Genomic DNA, 13,446 nt, shown 5'->3' on the forward strand with positions numbered 1-13,446 from the left:
ACCATGCAATTTCACGTGAAAGAGTACCTCATAAAGTGTATTTCATGGAACATGCAACCCTAAGAACTGCAGTGCAAAAGATATGTTGCATCACACTTCCGCTCCAGAACATACAAAGCATCCTGCTGTAAAACACATGGTTTTAGCATGGAGCTTCTCTCTTTAGCCATAAAAGTATTTTCATGCAATTACCTTTCATCATCTTTCAAAGTACTTTTCACTTGTGCACACATTGGGACGCACCTGTCTAGGCAGCCGTTCAGACACAGCTGGCATCTTCCAACCTCCCAAACGCAGAGGGTACATTTCAATAAAATGTGACCTCCCCTGAAACTGTGAAATGGAATACTCCCCACCCATTTCTTTTCATAAGAGCCATTGCTTCTGTTGATATTCATGTGGATGAAATGTTGACATTAATGAACAGGGTTTCTTCATAAGTATTTATTAAGGAGGCCAAGGCAATAGTATATTTTTGTGGAAACATTTAAATTTTTAATTGTTAATATGGAACAAGATGCAGTAGCCTGCTTGTGAAATGCCCCTGCAGCTCAGGACATATAAGGAGCCTGGCTTCTGGGTTTTGTTCAAACCTAAGTGAGGAGCCACAGAGGAGATCTGAGCTACCAACTCTGCTAGGGAGATGTTTGACTTCTAGTGACTTCCTGGATGTGTCCCCTTAGCAGTTCCACTGTTGGCCAGGGCCCACACTTGAAAGGACCCTGGACTTAGTCTAAACTTCCACTGTTGACATACTGAAATATAATACAAATACATTGCATGAAAAAAATCTTTAGTAAAAATAGGAGAAAAACACAAAATATGAAAAAAATTGTAATAACTTTTACTATGATGTTTTGTTTTTATTCTACACAGGGCCCTGGGAAGCACATAACTAGTTGTGCCTGCCTAGAGAGAATGAACCTGTCTTCTGTGTATTTCTGAAGTTACCTGCTTGGCCTGCGACAGGGTATCAACCTCCAACTATCAGCTTAAATGCCTTTTGATAGTAAAGCCTGAAGATACGTAAGATGCCACCATGCAATTATGAAAACATGGATTCAAAGCCAGGGTCCCCACCCGAGACTGCATAAATATCGAGGTTGTGATCTAAGCACCATTACAAGTCTGAGGCCTCCCCAGAAGTTGGTTCCATTTGCTGTCTGCATAAGAGCCCATGAAGGCAGCCAACGGATTAAGCAGAGCTTGTATCTTTCCCAGTACATGTGTCTGTAATTTGTACACAAGTGCACATAGGCTGTGGGTGGCCCTGCCCAGATAACTCATTTTTTAAAAAAGAGTATCAGTGTTTGGTGCTTAAAACGATTAAGATAATATGTGATGAAGTTACTACCATGGTAGTCAGTCAATTTCCTAAAAACAGGTGCTTATGTCCCTTGAAAAGACAATGAAGAAATCATGTGCTAATTGATTTATATTTACATATGAGTAATGTACAAATAATGCAAATAATATAGTGGACAACGTGTTTCTAAAGTGTGAACTTCTTTTTCTCCTGACTTCAGGCAGACATTCAGGTGGTATATTCAATATTCTTGTCCTGCATTAAAGGCTTCTGCAGATTTCTCCTGCACTTAGAATATGTCAAATGGTGTTTCTATCCTATAACCTCAATGAATACTCAGTTCTCTCATACATGGTCACGTGGAGTCAAATTTTCTTTCTTTCTTTCTTTCGTTAATTCTTTCTTTGTATCACAAAAGTTCATTTAGCAAAAAGTTTCATATGAAAATGTACATGACCTAATTATACGTCCCAATCAAGCAGGCTCTTCGGGAGGGATGTGGGCGCCTCTTATGAGCATTGTTTACACTCTTTCCAAGGCTTCCAACATGATGATGCTGTTTCCTCACATGACACCACTCCGATGTTATTCTGTTGCCCACTCACCGCCATCAGAAGAGTCATGAAAGGGTCAAAGCCCCGCAGTCTTCCTTGTACATGTCTGCCACCATTTAACTTCCGTGAGAACTTCCTGTCCATACATTTCCTCAGTCCGGAAGGGTGAGCCTTGCTCATGGCGACTCCTCAGCAGGCTCTGTAGCGTTGAATTCTCAAGGAGATTTTATTCAATGTAATCGTTTGGTAGAAGCATCTACTGCTCCTAAGGCTCAGGCATTCTTGGATTTTAATTTAAACTTTTACTACTGTGCCAGGACAGCTGTAACACATTGCCATAAACTGGTGGTTCCAAACAAGGAAAAATATCCTTTCAGAGTTCTGGGAGACAGTAGTCTAAAAATCAAGATGTTGGCAGGCTTGAGCTCCTCTGGAGACCCTGGAGGACAATCTCCTCTTGTCTCTATGGCAGGTCTAAGTGACAGAGAGTGTCACTTAGCTGCTGGGTGCACCACATCAGTTTCTACCCCAGTGTTCACATCACCTCGCCTTCTGTGTTTATGTCCTAAATCTCCATCTGTGGTTCCTTCATAAGGAGATTTGTTGAGGAATAAAACCTTGCCCTAAAACCCACATGATCTTGTCTAGAGGCATTTAACATATTTATATCTGGAGTAACCATCCTATGTTCACAGTTTCTAGGGTCAGAATACGGATGTACATTTATGGGTCCCCATTCAATCCACCACACTATTCTAATAGATTCACTTACTCTTGTTCAGAATCACTTTTGACCATCTGATTCAGGGAAGTTAAAATACTTATTATGTAATTACTGGATTTATATAACTTTAGGCAAAATTCATGAAGCCTGTCCTGTCATAGATCCTTAATGATTGATGGCTACTATCGTCGTCATTATTATGTGTGTGTTTTAAAATTAGTGTATATGATACAGGTTCATCATCCATACTAAAACAATAGATAAATATAAGTTTTCCCTGATAAAGACTCTACGTTCAACTACCCATTAATACCCTTTCCTTTCAACCACTAAGGACAGAGATATTCACTATTTAAATTCCAAATAATATGAGATCAATCTTAAAAGTGAAAGCTACATTGAAAATGCATTCCAAATACTTTGATTATATCTCTCTCCAGATTATCCATTTACAGTACCCTAGAGCCTGGCAAGAGAATGACAAAAGAGTTCATTCCTTAGTAATCAACAGGCTTTTATTCCACAACCCTTTATATACCTTTGATCAAAGAACAGTGTGTTAAAGCAAGTGTTTGGGGAATGCAAGAAACAAGGAACAGCAGGAGGCCTATCAATGTTGAATTTTTATTTGTAGCATGGAGGAGGAAAATGAATTCATGCCAGATGAAACAATAAAAGGTATTCGCTGCCTAATATACCTGGAAGGTAATGTAATTGAATGATTCAACTCAACATATTATAAAAAATGTTTTGATATTTTATCCACCATGATGTTAGCACACCATGCAGAGATGGCCTCAAGCTCTTGGCAATGGGAAAGTCGCTGAGACAGATTCAGGTTTTCTACCTGTGTTCCATTTCATCAAGAGAAAGAAATGCCTGGGAATTCTAGATCGTGTCTAAAATGATTAACCAGACAAAGAGATCTTTACATTCACGGTTAGTATATTTCATGCTTGTCCCTAAGTTAGTCTTATTGGAGGATTTTCACATAAAATGTGATTTTTCCCAAGCTGTACATTCTGGTCAGGTGTGATGATCAGATGGTACCTTTGTACTGATGATGTGAGACAGCAGCATTGCTGAGTACCAGTTGGATGCTTTTGTTTCTGATCTTATAGTCTCTACACAATAACTCAGAAATGCTATTGAGATTTAACAAAGTCTGGAATTAGGCCTGGTGAAAAGGAAGAAAAGGGCCAAGGGACTTAATAGGGTTTTGATAGAGATGATTGTAAAATCAGATCATGGGCCCTTAGCTGTGTAAAATGTTATAATGGACTGATAACAATGATGAGATGATAATTTTATTAAATGAGAGAGGCTGAGGTAAAAAAATGTTTGAGTGAGAGGAATTGACGGCAGATGACAAAGAGGAAGAGGCCTGTATTTCAAGAGTTCAGTCATGCTCTGGTTACTATGATGATCAGGTCAAGTAAACTCCTATATGATGCTTTAAAAGAGCTGTTTGTGAGCAAGCCATGTCTCTAGACTGGCTTGTCTGCTAGCTGGACACTCCACAGGAGCTCTATGCACTGTGGTATTGGGAAGTGGTCCACAAATAAAGGAACAGGTAACATAAAAGCAAGTACAGAAGTTCCCTAAGCCTCTACTCTCAGGCACAAAGTGTACAGAGTCTAGAAAGCTTCCTATTTATGTCCACTTACCTAGTAGTGTGACTGTGTGCAATAAGTGAGCTTCCTTGATTTTATGTCAGATCTGCTCACCTGAAGGCTGGCATCACAGGGAAGGTCTAGTCATTTAAGAGGTTCAGAGCGTAATTTCATTTTTCCTCGATGCTGATAGTTGACAGATGACTAATTACAAAGTTAAAAATAAAGAGATAATGTGATTGACAACTCATAAATATCAGCGATTGTTGGAAGCACTGAAATCTCTTTGGTGAATTTTGCATATTTCATTTCTGCTGAAGAAAGTAATGGAGAAGAGAAAAGAGGAAGAGGTGGGGGGGCAGAGAGGGAGGGAGGAGGCAGGCTGAGGGGAAGGGAAGTGCACCGAGCAAATGAAGACAACATTTCCATCTGGGGTTTGTGCTTTTCTGAGTGTCGACTCATTTTGATAGATTATTAGAAAACTCATATTTGCTCATAAATGTGAAAAAAATAGCAAATGTAAAATTTGCAAATTTATTCCTAAATGTAGTTAAATTCATAAATATTTAGACATTTTTCTGTAAAGCTTCTAATTTATAACCTTTACATGAATCTATAATTTGGTATAAAAGCTTCTAAATGCAGAAGTAATGTCACAAATGTCTATAAATATTCACATCTCATTTCCAAATGTTCTATAACTGCGAATGCGAACCAGTTTGATTTTGTGGAATTTGCTCTACATGACTCAGGACAATGAACAAAACCTTCTAGTTATAGGTTTAAGACTAAAATTAAGGTTATTGCTTATTTAATCTCAGAATATGTCTTTGAAATACTGAGAAAAATGGCTGATCAGTGGTGATGCACACACCTTCCAGACCAGCACTCAGGAGGCAGAGGCAGGTGAATCTCTCAGTTCTAGACCAGCCTAGTATACAAAGCAAGCTCCAGGACAGCTAGCGATACACACAAAGAAACCTTGTCTTGAAAAGAAAAAGAAGGAAATGTTAGACCTACAATTGAGAATGAGTAAATATATTGAAGACAAAAGGTAAACTCTAAGAAAAGTTGAATTCCAAAGAATATCAATGCCCAGTAGAATAATGATTTGATGTTTTTCTGGAACTCCTTTAAAAAATCATTTGTGAAATGGTAATTATGTATTCTTATTCATATTATTTTTAAAAATGAACAGGCATTGTTCTTCAAATCTGTATCCAAAAAGGTCAAACCAAACAAAATCTAAGATTTTTCCTTCAATTCTGCTAACATCTACCCTGTTAGTGTACCTAGTACCCCATCAAGACAAATACACAGGTCTTTACTCAGTGCCAGGAGGCCACGCAGGACCTTCATTTGCAGCTGAGCATGACCAGTGCAAAGACTTATGCCTGGCAGTTGCTTCTGTCTGTCAGTAACACATCGCTCCCACCACTCAAGGTATCAGATTCACTATTGCTTGGGTTTGGTGACACTGAACCCTTCAGATCACCACTAGGATCTGGTGTCTCTGTTGTAGTAAGTTTTTTTTTTCATTAGATATTTAAATGCCACATTCAGCATGTCTCTGAAGTATCTGAGGAGCACTCATCTATTAAGTACAGCTAAGCCAAAGAAAAATGTATTTATATTTAGTCACCCATCTTGAGCTTAACTATGAAGACTTAAAAGAAGAGATTAAATAAAGTTAAATCTTGTAATTTTGAAAAAACAAGTACAGGAGCCCATCAACATATATAAGCAACTATAACCATAAACATAATCATGAATATTCGAAAGACTATAATCATTTATGAGTTAACCAAAAATCAACCTGTATGTCTTAAATCATCTTTAACAGACTGTAATAAAATGACAATCATTAGACTGAAGCTCCTTATTTATCTAGATCCTTACATATAGAGTTTGGGGATTTTCTTGATTCCCGTGTAGTATATTATTATAAAACATAAGAGTTCCTTGTATGACCTAGTTTATTAGAATAATTTTCTCAATAATATTGTTGAAAGTATCTTGAACACTGAACAAACCTTATCAGTCAGGACCAAAATCTTGGCTTCGGAGCCAGACTGGACACTGGTCTTCTAAGTCAGGATTTTTATAAGAAAAAGTGTAACCAGGTGACAACCAGGTAACCAGGTGGGAGGCAAGGGGGAGGGCAGCATTGCATCATTTTGATTAGCTAAACAGAAGAGGAATTGATTTTTTTTTCTGAGCATAATGTAACCAGGTGGCTAGACAAAACATTTTAAGCTGATTGGCTAGGATTTAGGGTAGGAAAGCTCTTGACTTTCCAGCTCTCTAGGAGTAAGGGATACAGAAGGATGTTGCGGTCTTAGCTCTAATAGAAAATTATTTATCTTTAACCCAAGCACAACATGCACATATCATCTATTGTTTTATTCCAAACAAGCAATGAATCTTCCTGTGAGCCACTTAGGGCCTGAGACCTTAACCTAATTTCACCTTATAATCCAAATGGAGACTCAGAGTCAACATGGTTTCTGATATGCTAAGAGCTGGTCTTAACAGAGGAGCTACAGTCATGCTAGGAACTAAAGTAGGTCTCAACAGAGGGGCTGTAGAGGTTAAGCAGGTTAAGCAAGTTACAATTATTTTGTTTTTGCTTTGTCTTATTTTCGAGACAAGCTTTCTCTGTGTAGCCTTGGCTGTCCTGCACTCAGTTTGTAGACCAGGCTGGCCTCGAACTCATAAAGATCTGCCTGGCTCTGCCTCCTCGAGCACTGAGATTACAGCCCTGCACCGCTGCACCTGGTCAGATCACTTTTCTTAATCCTTCCAAAGTTATCTGATTTTTTTCTCTCATTGGCCTCTAGTAACATGGACTTTACATTTATTTTTTTAAAAACTAGTGAAGTATCTTTTTATTGAAAATAGATTCTTCTGGCATACCATACATCCCAAGCACAGTTTGCCCACTCTCTCCTCTTCCCAGGTTGCCTCCACCTCCCTGCTCCTGCAGACCCACTCCCTCTGCATCTCTCTTCAGAAAAGGGCTGGCCTCCCAGGGAGGTCAACCAAACACAACCAAAATGAGATATAAGGCAAAAGTCCTTATATGGAGGCTGGATAAGGCCAGGAAGAAGAAAAGGCAAGAAGAAAAGACAAGGCCATCAGGAGCAAAAGAGTCCCAAGAGCAGGCAAAAGAGTCAGAGACATACTTGCTCCCACAGTTAGAGGAGTCCCACAGAAACATCAAGCTATATGCTTATAACATATATGTAAAGGACCCAGCACAGATCCATGCACCCCTGTGCTTTACACAGTCTTTGTGAGCCCACATGAGCCATTGTTGATTTGGTGGGTCATGTGCTCCAGGGATCGTCCATCCCCTCTGACCTCTACAGTCTTTCTGCTATACACTTAGATCAACGCCTTGGCCAGTTGTCATCAGAGAGGCTTCCTCCAGTGGCCGCCGAGAGTGAGTTCAGAGACCTACAACCAGACATTATTTGAAGAAAGATTCTAAATTAGAGGTCCCCTTTTATCCTAACTGATTTTTTTTTCAAACTTCAAAGAGGCTCTTCTATTGCTCATAGGCCAGGTTAGGAATACTGAGTCTGTAAAATGTGTATATTCCTTTCTACCAGCAGTTAAATCTTCCCTCTTCTACAGGAAAGGTGTCAGTTTTCCACACTGAAAGACTACAATCATTTTTGTCTGTTCTTTTAAGAAAGCTCCCGTTTCTTTGATCAGTTGAGTGGCTTTTCCTTGAATTGTCCCTATTGCTATTCTACTTCATTAAGAAGCGGTACGCAGCTCTGTAAAAATAGATAGCTGTTGCAGTGCACGAGGCAGAAAGCTCAACTCCTGTTTGAATGCTCCTTTAAAGCACATGCATGTGTACTTGTATGTTCATGCATGTGTGTGTGTGTGTGTGTGTACATGCATCTTTGTGTGTTGCACGCCCTTAATGAATAAGATTGTTCTTAGAAGTGTTGTTATATCCTACACTTATGCCATAGATTTAACAGTCGATTTCCTAATAAAATATTCTTCAATATGACATGTACCTGGACCAATTCATCCCTTCCTAGTGTTCCTACTATTTGTTGTGAAAATGGCTGCCACCTGTCTTGCAGAGTTAAACAATGACAATTTGTGTACAGCCTACGGAGAGCATTGATTTGTTCCCTGGTCCCTAGAAAGTCCTGCACAAACATTCACTGATGTCAAAATGCTGATGGTTATTAATGTAGCTCAGATGACGTTTAAGAGCCCTCTCGTGAAATTAATGTCTGTCCCTGTGCTTGAATGACTCACCCTTATATCTCTGGAAACAGGAAGGTTTTGGTTGGTGAAGCGTCTGCATATAAATGTGGGAGAGAGAGGGTTGCAGACATTGATATGACTAAAAAAAAAAGTGGCATACATAAAGAGCTGTGCTTCACTGGTCTCTAGCGAATATGAAACAAAAGAGTAGAGACATGGAGACACCTCAGCGAAGGTCAGCGGAGAAGGCCCTGTAGAATTCAAATGATGCTCCTGCCTTTAATTTTCAGTTTCTTCCCCAGTATAAATATTGTCCTTTCCCTATGGCGTAGTCTTTCTGGGAATCCTTATTTTAATTCTGTAACATTTATATTCCAGGAGTAAGAGCAAATCTGCTGATTACTCATGAAAGCAGTAGAAAAAAACTGCAATTACAGTCAAAATTAAAGTTATTTTCTAATCTCCTCATCTTTTTTTAAGGAATGAGAAACTTTAAATATGGTCAACATAGCACATTTTAAGTGTCAAACTTACTGACAATTTCATGCCATTTTCGATGCCAATTGAATAATAATTTTCTGCAAAATAGTGAGTATTATACAGATTTTTCATCATTTGACCTGTTTAATATACGTTGAAAATTTTCTCTTGTGTAAGTACCATTGCATAATGCTGTGTACTGAGATATTAAGATATATTTAGTAATTCCATTAGAACTGCACCATCAAGCAGGGCAGAGCATATGGAAAGAAGTTGGTGAAAAACTGATTAAACATTTATATCAAGTACATTTTGATTTAACTCACATAAATAATTCATTTTTATGTTTTCTTTCTTTCAAAATAAACCTTTTTGACACCTGCTGTGCTAAAAATAATGCTAGCATGGCTGTAATAAAGAAAGTCTTAAAGCTTGCAGCAATGACATCATCTGGTACCCATGCAGACACTAAATTACCAGAACATAAGTGCAGAAAACTAAGACTTGGCATTATTTATTATTTATTTAGTGCCTCAAAAATACGCCATGCTTAGTCGCAAGTGAAGCACCTGACTGAATTCGAATTAAGAGTTTGTACCAAGAAAATGTGAAAAATTATCGGGCTCATAAAAAACACAGTAGAGCGTGTAGAAAAACGCCGTGAGGATACTGAGACCCATTCTCCTCCCTGAGCATGAGGAACAAGCTGAGGAAGGGAGACAATAAGCGAAGATGCCCAGAGATGCCAGAAGCGCCACTAGAAAGGCAGATTGGTGGTCAAGAAGGGGATTGCAGAGCCACGTGCTCTCAGCCTTAGTCTACACTAGCAGATGCCACAAAGGGTGTTGCTACCTGTCCACAGACAAAGTGTAAGTAGCAACAATCCCATTTACTCTTTATTCAATTGAAAAGTTAGCCTAGGAGAAAGCCTGGGCCTTGGGTGAGAGTTACTCTGCCCTTATTATTCCTGTAAGGCTAGACCTCTTTTTCTTTTATCAGAAGTGAGGCCTAAGACTCTGCACATTTCTAAGCACCAATGTGTTTATTGGATACCATCATAAACAACTTGGCAACAGTCTTTTACTATTACAATTTTCTCCATTTGCTTCAAATGTTCATTTTCTTTTTTTCCCCAATGACATAATATTTATTTATTTATTTATTTATTTATTTATTTATTTAATTTTATTAATTGATTCAGATTACAACTCAGTTGTTATCCCATCACTTGTAAATGTTCATTTTCTATGTACAATGATATCAAAATTTTAAATACATTTTGGCAAAGATGTGAATCTATCCAATGGCAGTAAGAGGTCAACCACAGCAACAGTCCCCAACACGAATGTGTTTAGGGCCAAGTATACAGTTATATGCCAAAGTTTAGTTCCCATTAGCTGTCTGGTGCTAAAGAGACTCTGTAAAAGAGAAACTTTGAAGGTGAGTATAAATGTATTCCTTAGCTTCTTTGTAACTGTATACTAAGAATATACAGCAGATGCAGCAGGCGCCTTTGCACAGTCCCTTTCAAATGGACCTTTTCACATAGGCCAAAGGGTATGGGCTGACTGTCTCCTGGGGATCCCACTGAAACAAACTTACTTGTTCTGTGAAAAAATGCAAGTGCCACAGTGGAGACTGGGAAACGGCATCTCCTGTTTGATACTTGCAAACTAGGACAGCATCTATGTTAGCCAATATCTGCATGAGCTAATTCTGCTGCAAGGGACTCGATGATTTTCATCCATAATGCGTTCTTTTTAATTTTCAAAAGAGGCTTCCGGTATAGCACTTGTCCCGTCTATTAGGATGCAGTTGTTGCCACACACCCTCTAGACTATACAGTTCAACTAGAAAGGTGAAAGCCCAAGGTCAGGTTCATGGACACACTGCAACCATTTTTCTTTATTCTACTGGATGATGGCTTAGCTGGGGTGACAATTAGGCAAAAGATGAAAGTGTTACTGTTGGGGGGATGGTTGAAGGCCTGAGAGAATGTGTGCTGTTTGATACGGGCAAAGACGTGTCAAGGACCCCAGTACCTGTGGAGAAGCAAAGCCTTCCCTGGATGAGGCTCAGGGGGATAGCACAGCCTTCCGCTGGCCTGAGTGTGGCTGTGGACAGTGTATGCAGGAAATATCCACCATAGCTTCCTTCTCACAAAACACCCAGATGTTTACATTCTGAAGGCTGCTCCTGCTAAACCTCTCTCTTTGTCCAGCTGTATATAATAACCATGGCCCCCTATTTTATCCACATGTAATAGCCCTACTTCCTTGTTCAGCTGTATGCAATGACCCCACCTTCCTGTTCACTGTGTATAATAGAGAGGCTGAGCTTCGGGGTGGGGTGCTGTGGCATTCTTCATCAGAGAACCCAGACACTCCGATCTCAGCTTTTCTGTCTCCATGTTTCCATATGTCTGTCAGGTCTTTCCTCCCTCACCATCCCAGTTAGGGCAATCACTGGAGCCGGGCAAGGACATGGCATATAAATTTTTGAGTAGCACAGAGCTTTGAAAAGAAATCAGGTGACATTTATCACTTAAAACAACCCTTTTTTATAATTATAAAATCAATGTGGTCGGGAACAGATACAATGTAATTCCGTTGATATAACCCCTGGTGATATTCTGTACATTTAGAGATGTAGTTGCCGCCTCGCTTCCTATAGAACTTCTGTCTTTGCAATAAAATCACACATGAACTAATATTCCTGTTTAGATACACTCTGTGGGGACAGCGAAATGGCTCAACAAAGAAAGATGTCTGTCACCAAGCCAAGATGGCCCGACTCTGGTTCTTGGGAGCCACACCGTGTAAGAAGAGAAGAGACTTCTGCGAAGTGTCCGTTCCCTTCCACACTGCATGCTGTTAACCTCACCTTCTCCTCTACAATGCAATGTTTCATACTGCGATGTGAACTGAAATTGACCTTGTCCTGTGAACACAATAAGACAGTTATCTAGACTGTCCTAACAGGACACTTTCGCTGCTGTATTAGTTATCTATGGTACAGTTTTACATTAGGATTTCATCTCTTAAAAAGTACAAAATGTTCCTTCCTACAACCATGGATTTTATAGATATGCAATTTCTAGAATTCAACCAACTCTATATTATAGATGCACTTGTTTTAATATTCTACTATTTTAATTAAACTTCAACAAATATCTCATTTACGACTCTAAATCCATCAAGACAGAATTGCTTGGGCAAAGACTATTACAGACACATTAACGTTTCTGGCCTGGAAGTGAGATTTCAGTTTTGTCTCCTGTAAGTGGTATTTGAGAATGCATGCATCCTACAACTCTGTCTTCCCTAAGCATGCTCCTCGGCCTGCCTTCCAGTTAGCTAAGAATGTCCTATTTATTCCAAATGTTCAAATGTGAACGAAAACATTCAACATGGAGCTTAAATCCCTTCATTAATTAGCACTCACAGTTGAATGGGATCTGGAGAACAGAATTACAGTAATGTAGAAGTCATTCTCATCCAGTTAGCGCTCCTACTCTGTTAGGAGTGGGGTTTTCAGTCCCTCTTCTAGACTAGAAAATAGATGCCCAAGTGAACATTCCATCCTCTGACTTGTGTACCAAAAGTTAGGAAACTGATCCTACCCCAGTCCTCAGGAAGCCCATGGGTCACACGCTGTGCAGGCCATCTTCAGATCTCGTCTCTGCCTAACGGGTGCTTGTGTAATGGGATCATTCTATCTTCATTAGTGGGCAGGGTTAATCAACCTCTCCATAAACAATGTTTCCTCAGGACTTGTATCTCCTCCCTAATATTGATGACATTCTGCCCTGCAACACCACACTTTTTATTCATGTATTTTTCTCCCTTGTTAACCCTAGTCTAATTTATTTATGAACTTCCCATAGTGGTTAATGAAAACAAAAAGCTTCACTTGTATTTCAATAAATTTGCCTCTTTAGTCAATAAACATCTATGACTCATCTCCTGCTTACCAGAATTATGATAGTCATGTTACAGTCACTAAAAGTGAGAGGCCTGCAGTTCCGCCGCTGTGCCCTTCAGTGCTGTGTAGAAGGAAGAGCATTCACCCACTCTGTAAGTACGATGTGATCGATTTACGTACCAAGAGTTCCTGTCAGAGAGCGGGCATGGGGGTGCCTATGATGACTGTCATAATAAAATAGCCAGAGAGAGAGAGAGAAAAGGCTGGATACCTGTAGAGGCTGGTCTTAAACCGTACTGAATACACTGGTATTAAGGAAAAGCAATCAATATTGTTACTGAATCCATAATATGAGCAGGCAAATAGATATGTGCATTGAAACAGAATTATTGATGAACTGGAGTCACTTGATTTGCTTTTCATTAATTGCTTTCAATCAATATAAAGATTTTACTGTCAAAATGTTTATGCATTTGTCCTGTGTTTGGGCATACATACACATATATATGTACATACACAAAGTACTTTTCAAAACCAGGCAATTAGGAGAATGGCTCTTTCTTCACAGAAGCAGAGAACTCAATTCTCAGTTTCCTCTGAATCCATAGT

At 39.3% G+C, this 13,446-nt stretch overlaps 1 long non-coding RNA gene and 1 pseudogene across 2 annotated transcripts in view; both read right to left on the bottom strand.

Moving 5' to 3' along the window:
- The window catches only part of LOC311596783, a 123,215-nt gene that overhangs the window by 57,548 nt on the left and 52,221 nt on the right, over positions 1-13,446 (bottom strand). The window lies entirely within an intron of this gene.
- LOC311593631 (small nuclear ribonucleoprotein G-like) lies at positions 1,829-2,040 on the bottom strand (annotated as a pseudogene). Its single transcript has one exon. The product of its transcript is annotated as a small nuclear ribonucleoprotein G-like (transcript).

This window comes from Acomys minous (assembly GCF_964271855.1).
Source record: "Acomys minous genome assembly, chromosome: 1".
NCBI classification, from domain to species: Eukaryota; Metazoa; Chordata; class Mammalia; order Rodentia; family Muridae; genus Acomys; species Acomys minous.